Source organism: Echinops telfairi, unplaced genomic scaffold (assembly GCF_000313985.2).
Source record: "Echinops telfairi isolate 266 unplaced genomic scaffold, ASM31398v2 ScPeMD7_18;HRSCAF=68, whole genome shotgun sequence".
NCBI lineage: Eukaryota > Metazoa > Chordata > Mammalia > Afrosoricida > Tenrecidae > Echinops > Echinops telfairi.
This window is the reverse complement of record NW_022103915.1, coordinates 57,778,773-57,786,307: the sequence shown is the minus strand read 5'-3', so window position 1 is coordinate 57,786,307 and position 7,535 is coordinate 57,778,773.

The following is a 7,535-nucleotide window of genomic DNA, read 5'->3' as shown; positions in this document are numbered from 1 at the left end:
AAAAGATGAACAGCATTTTGCACTATACCACATCATTGAATCATGCTTTTTAAATGGACAAATGGCATTATATGTGAGTTACATCTCAATAAAACGGTTTTTAATTTTTTTAATGTACTTGCTGAGTATTCACTCACTCTGGAATGCCATATTCATTGCCTCAGCCTAAAAACACCATCTGTAAGACAATATTGGTCTCCCGATGACTTTATACAAGTGAAACATGTTCCTCAGATTGCCCTTGAAACCAATGATTGAACGTAAATGTGCTTTTCATCTCACCAACCATTCCATGTGATGTTTATGAAGGTAATACAGTGCGTGTTACTCGTGAGGGTTTGTACTGGAATGCCATCAGAAGGAGGGAAATGAAAGGCTAGCTCACTGTCACTGGGAGGCATCCATCTCACATTCACCTTAGACATATCACTTTAAGAAAAAAACAAAGTAAATTTGAATTTGTAAATATGTAGGAAATAATACTTGAATACAGACCTTATCTATGAGAAATTCTCTAATTGGATAAGAAACTCTTGTTACTTATACTTACACAGAATTAATACTTACCACAATTTTACTTTTCATTTAACGCCTAAGGAGTGCCAAACCTAAGCTATGGTACTTTCAATCACCTATGTGCGTGTAAAAGTTGGGCAATGAACAATGAAGACCATAGAAGAATCCACATGTTGGTAAAGAATATCCAAAGTACCACGGACTTCCAGAAGAGCAAACAAATCTTCCTTGGAAGAAGTACAGCCAGAATGCTCCTTAGAAGCAAACAAGGCAAAACTCCATCTTGAGCATTTTGGACAAGTTATCAGGTAAAGAAGAGAGTCGGTGAAAAAGAGGAAGCCCCTCAATAAGATGGACTGACACGGTGGCTACAACAATGGGTTGAAGCATAACAGTTATAAGGATGTCACAGGACCATAGAGTAGTGCATAAGGTCATCCCAAATCAGAACCAACTCCACAGCCCCTAACCACGCCGCCACAGTTTTACTACTGAAAAATTCTGAGAACTCTTTCTTGAAACTGGATAAATCAGTTTATCAGAAACATGTTTTTCTGCTGTCTGTCAAAGACCTTTCCTCCTAGATCTTGTTAGTATAAATTACTTTGAAATATTTGTATTTGATTCACTGATGTGTTTATAAGTTTAAAAAATAAGAAGGGTGGGGGGAAATGAGGAGCTGACACCAAGGGCTCGAGTAGAAAGAAAATGTTTTGAAAATGATGATGGCAACAAATGTACAAATGTGCTTGATACAATGGATGGATGGATGGATTGTGATAAGAGTTGTACGAGCCCCCAATAAAATGATTTATTGAAAAAAAGAAGGGTAATATGTGCTACCTACCTCCATTCTTTACACTTAAATATCTGGTTTGGGTTTTTTGGTTCAGTGTATAAATGAAACATGAACTATTAAAATGAACTAGGAACTATGAAAATGTGTATTATACATTTTTTAAAAAAACTAATATGTTTTGAAGATCAGATCTAAATGGATGTTTTCTAAAACTTAGTCCAAATGCTCTTAGTTCAGTAATTGGTATATTAGTAACAGTGTTAGGCAGTTGTGAATTTAATTGTTTCCTGTGGGACCTTCCTCTGAAGTGATAGTTCTTACAGTAGAATGAAATGTGGTAGAATAATAGTTCATTAATGTTGAGACTACTCTGAATATTTGCCTTTGGTGGTGACTAGGAAGAGGTCAGGAAAGTACAAGATGGAATATTTTTAAATGTCAGTATTTTAACCATACTAATTTTATAAGTGCACAATATATGAACCATCTTCTGCAGCTCAGATAGTCTATTCACATGCCTATATAGTTAAACTTAGATCAGAGTCCTTATTTCCAAATCAATTCATGTCTATCAACGAAAACTACATGTACAGCCCAGTACATTCAGATAAAGTATATTCTAAGACCGTTTGACTCTTTTCTCTTATACTTCAATATAAGTACTCAAATATATCAACTTCATAATAGCCTGACATAAAATCACTCAAAGGTGTTAACTTTATAGGGTAGTTCTAGGTATTTTCAAATATAAAGGTCTAGAAGACTTGTGTATTGTCTTTGTTCTTTGTGGTCCACAACATTGTGAATGTTTTCTAAAACCAAGTTTAGTTTCTCCTGACTATAACACTTCATTCAGGAGTGAAATCTATTCTCACACCAGCTATTTCAATAAAGGCCCATTCATGCAAATCAACTATAGGGTGAGGCTGCAGAAAGCATGTTTGACTGACTGAAGGAAAGCAAATATTTAAGGGATTGAGCACTCTGTAATTGTTTTTTCTATGCAAATGATAGTTGAGTTATCTGCTTATTAAATAGAAATGTAATGTTTTCCTTTAATAGTTGAGTGACTTAATGCACTTGAAAGAATTTTTTACTTTTTTATACCCTTGCTCAGTTCATAAAGAATTTGAAATAGCTAACTCAACTTTCCAGATATTCCCATAGTTCAAATATTTGAAGATGCCCAGCCGTAAAAGTTAGTCTGCATGTATGAGTTTGCCTGGTCTTGAAAAATGATTTTCTAACTTCATCTGAATGAATTATGACTCTAAATATGAACAAAGCCTTTGTCTTCCCTCGGCATCTGGATAACTTGCAAGTTGTACCGTTCTGGTTCAATATCCTTTTTCTTTCCTCCCATTCCTGTCACTGTTTCAAAATTAGGTGAATGGCTGGCTAACTCCTCTCATAAATCAAATAACACTCTTCCTGTGGTTTCAATAGAGCAAGTCAAGCTTCAGAAACTAGCGCAGATACTTACAGTAGCACAGGTCCAGGGACCCCAAGGAATGAAAAGACTATGAAATCGGTCTATATCAGTCACATCCTCACTCAGCATAATCAAAAACTCTGCTGCAGTTGCAAACAATGGAATGTTTGAATTCTAAATCAGTCCTTCAATTATCAGAACTAACACGCCTACTCCCTGGCAGTTTTTCTGCCCCAGCAAAATGTCAGTTACTATTGCTTCGAAGTCCCAAATTCTTACTTTCCAAATTTTTCCAAAGAATTCAAAGTCTTCCACAACCAATGGCCTATGGTGAATGCTGAGGCAAAGGCGGCCTCCCTCTGCCATATATATAGCTTCGCTCTTCCTCCTAGATCTATCTACTTACATATAAATTTAATAGCTCGTTTCCCTAATTTTTAAAAATTCTCCCTCAAACTCATATCTACTTCTAATTCATATTCATTTCTTAGACAAAAGTTCTAGGGTTCTCTATATTTACTTTATCCCTTTACACTAGACACCCCACCCCTCCCCCTCCCACCCTCACACATACACACACCTGTCTGTTTGTTTTACTGTGGCGTCTTGTCATTAGCTATGATGCTGAAAGTTATGGCAACAGTATTTCATTACCAGCAAGGTCACCCAAGGTTAACAGAATTCAACAGAGCTTCCAGACTAAGAAAAAACTCCACTTCTGGATGATTAGCCTCTGAAAACAAGCAAACATTGTCACATATAGTGCTGGAAGATGAGCCCCTCAGGTCAGAAGGCGCTCAAACGATGATTAAGAAAGAGCTGCCCTCTCAAATATAGAGTCAACCCTAATGAGGTGGAGGGAGTAAAGGCCTTGGAACTGCATTTGCTAATGAAGTATGACTCAAAATGAGACGATACAGCTGTAAACATCTATTAATAAATGGAACATGTAATACATAAAGCATGAATCTAGGGAAATTGGTTGACCTCAGGTAATGAAATGGAACATGCAAATATTGATACTTCAGGCATTAGTGAGTTGGAATGTTCTGGTATTTTTAATCAGAAAATCATATGGTTTATTACAATGGAAATGACAAATTCAAGAGGAATGGTGTTGCATTTATCATCAAAATGAAATTTCAAGATCTGTTTGAAGAGTAATGCAATCTGTGATAGTATGATATCTGTAAGCACAACAGAAAATCCAGCTATGCGTCAACCACTAAAGCCAGTGATGAGAAATGGAAGAATTCTACCAAATTCTTCAGTATAAAATTGTTCAAATGTGCAATCAAGCTGCATTGATAATTATTTGGTGATTGGAATACAAAAGTTGGAAGCAAAGAGGGACAAAGCGAGGGAAAATATGACCTTGAAAACATAAATTAAAGTGGAGATCACAATGAGTTTTGCAAATGATCAGATTGAATGTTGCAAGACCAATGACGTCTTTATTAGTATTTATAAATACCTTTTCAACAATACAAATGATGACTGTACAAATGGACTTCACCAGAGAGAACACACAGAAATCAAATTGACTACATCTGTGGAAAAAGACAATGGAGAATCTCAATTTAAGAAGCCAAATGAGACCAAGGTCTGACTAGAACAGACCATCAATTGCTCATATGCAAGTTCAGGTTGAAGTGGGGAAAAAAGTAAAACAAGTTCACTAGGACAACAATATGATCTTTAGTATATCCCATGTGAATTTTGAGAACATCTCAAGAACAAATTTGATGCATTGAACACAGAGAAAACTTAACCAGCTGTGAACTGACATGAAGATCATACATGAAGAAAGCAAAAGGTCATTTAAAAGACATGAAAGATGAAAAGATCAAAGTGGATATCAGAGGAGACTCTGAAACTTGCATTTTGCCTTTGATCAGCTAACGCAAAAGGAAGAAATGATGAAAGGGAAAAAAACTAAACATAAAATTTCTCAGGAAAGCTCAAGAAGACAAATTTTTATAATGAAATGTGCAAAGACCTGGAGTTAGAAAACCTAAAAGGGAAAACCCACTCAGTGTACTTCAAACTTTAAAAAACCAACAACAAAGATTTAATCCCTGAGTTGAAATATAAAGATTCCATAGGCAAAACATTGAACTATGCAAAAAGCATCAAAAGAAGATGGAAGAAACACAGCCACTGTTCCAAAAAGAACTGGTTGACATTCAACAATTCAAGAGGTAGCATATGACCAAAAAATCAATGGAACTGAAAGAAGATGACCAAGCTGTAACTGAGGCACTAGTGAGAAAGGAGGCTCCAGGAATTAAGATAATACCAAATGAAATGTTTCCATGAGCTGAGTATCAAACAATATCCTTGATATCATATACCAGTAAAGTTTTTGCTAGAGGTCATTCAACAATGGTTGCAGAAGTACATCAACAGGAAGTTGCCAGAAACTCAAGTTATATTCAGAAAAGGATGTGGAATGAAGAATATCATTGCTAACATCACATGAATTAATTGTCTGCCTTGCTCAAAGCAAAGAACACCAGAAAGATGTTTACTTGTGTTTTATTGATTATGCAAAGGCCTTCAGTTGTGTGGCATAAACTATGGAGAGCATTGCGAGGAAGAGGAAACCTTCATCGTGAAGATACAGAACTTGTATATGGACCAACAGGCAGGTCACGAGAACAGAACAAGGGAACACTGAGCGGTCAAAGATCAGAGCGGATATGTGTCAGGTTTGTATTGCTTTACCACATTTATTCAATCTCTATGCTGAGCAGAAAATCTGAGAAGTTGAACCACATGAAAAAGAATGCAGCATCAGGATTGGAGTAACGCTTATTAAAAATTTGCAATACGCAGATGAAATGACCTTGCTTGCCAAATGTAAGGAGAACTTGAAGCACTTGCTGAGGAAGATACAGGAATACAGCCTCCATAGGGCTTACAACTCATAAAGAAAACATATTTTCACAACTGGACCGATAGATAACACATGAGAAAATGAGAGAAAAGATTGACTTTTTCAAGGATTTCATCTTGCTTGGATATACAATCAACAATCATAGAAGCAGCAGTTAAGAAATCAAAAGAGTGCATTGGACAAATCTGCTGTCCAAGATCTCTGAAGTGTTGAGAAGCAAGAATGTCACTTTAAGGACTACAGTAGCCTGACCCAAACCATGGTCCGTTGCCTCAGAGTCATATGAAATTTGGACTTTGAATATGGAGTACCAAAAAAAGAACCTGTACATTTGACCTATGGTGATGACGAAGAACAATGAAAGTACCTCCCACTGCACATAATAACCATACAAGGTCCTTCTGCAATTTCTTGAATAATCAAATCACCTTCAACTGCCTTAGCTACATCTGTGTTCTTGATAAAAAATTCTCCCTGCCAACTTATTCAGTGAAAGAATGATATGAATAATCACTTCCTCGGGGAAACTTTCTTTCTCAGTCTTGGCACTATTCTTCAGCTAAGTCTTTTTAAATTATATGTACTATAATTATTCACATTGATTAGTGTAATTACATTAATTAGTGTGATAATTTCATTATTGAAAGGCCGCCTTCCCTATCGGACTGTAAAGAAAATAGGTACTCAATAAATTCCTGACTAAATGAAAGAATAATGTGAAAGTCATGCACATTATTGCTCTTATTGGATGCTGTGACATCAGTTCCAAACCATGGCAACCTCGTGTACAACAGAACAAACTATCACTCGTCTGCATCACTCACAATTATCGCTTTATTCAAGCCATTATTGCAACCACTGAGTCAATCCATCTCATTGAGGATCTCATCATCTATTTTACCAAGCAAATTGTCCTTTTCCTAGAATGGTCTCTCCTGATCCCTGGAAAAGGACATTATGCTTGGTAAAGTAGGCACTGATCTTTCTTGATATGGGAAGTGCTGGTATTGTAGTGGCTAATGTATTGGGCGGCTAATTGCCAGGTCAGCCATTTGAAACTACTAGCTGCTCCTTGAGAAAAAGACAGGGCTTTCTACTCCCATAAATAGTCACTCTTGGAAACCCACAGGGGCAGTTCTACCCATTCCTTTGGGTTTTTATCCATCAGAAATGACTTGATGGCAGTGTGTTTGCTGTCTCCTGAAAACATAGCCAAAGCAAGTGTGGAGGCTTGCTGGCCTCACTTCTAAGGAGAAATGTGGCTGTACTTCTTCCAAGAAAGATGTGTTTGTTCTGGCAGTCCTTGGTCATGGTCGTTACATAATCTGGTGTCAACTTTGAGAATATTAAGAGTGAAGGGCTGGAGTCTAACCTGTCAATCTGATCACAGTTTAATGACCTCATTTGGAGGCATGAAGGAGATAAATAGGTCACTGGAGGCCAGACACATTCTCTCTGTTTCGTATTCCTGATGAAAAGCCACATGGAGCTATGCTGATGGAGCCAGAGCCCTGGAGCTGGAGGAGCCACGTGCACATGTAGACCCATGCGAGCGCTGAGATGTTTCCACCACCACTGGATCCACAAGACTTCTCACCCACTGGCCTATGATCTTCCTGCATTTAGCATCATTGCATATGTTACATGAATCTAAAGAAGAATTTATGCACTGGTATCGACGCATGGGGTAATATCGGACTTATGGACTTGATCCGGACTAGGCTGGGATATTTTCTCAATATACAAATACTCTTTGATATAAAACACACATATATGAGTGTCTCTAGATTTGCTGCTCTAGCCCACTCAGACTAACACAATGGTATTTTCAATAGTCTTCACCAACAGCACAATCTGAATGCATCAACTCTTCTTCTGTCTTCCTTTTT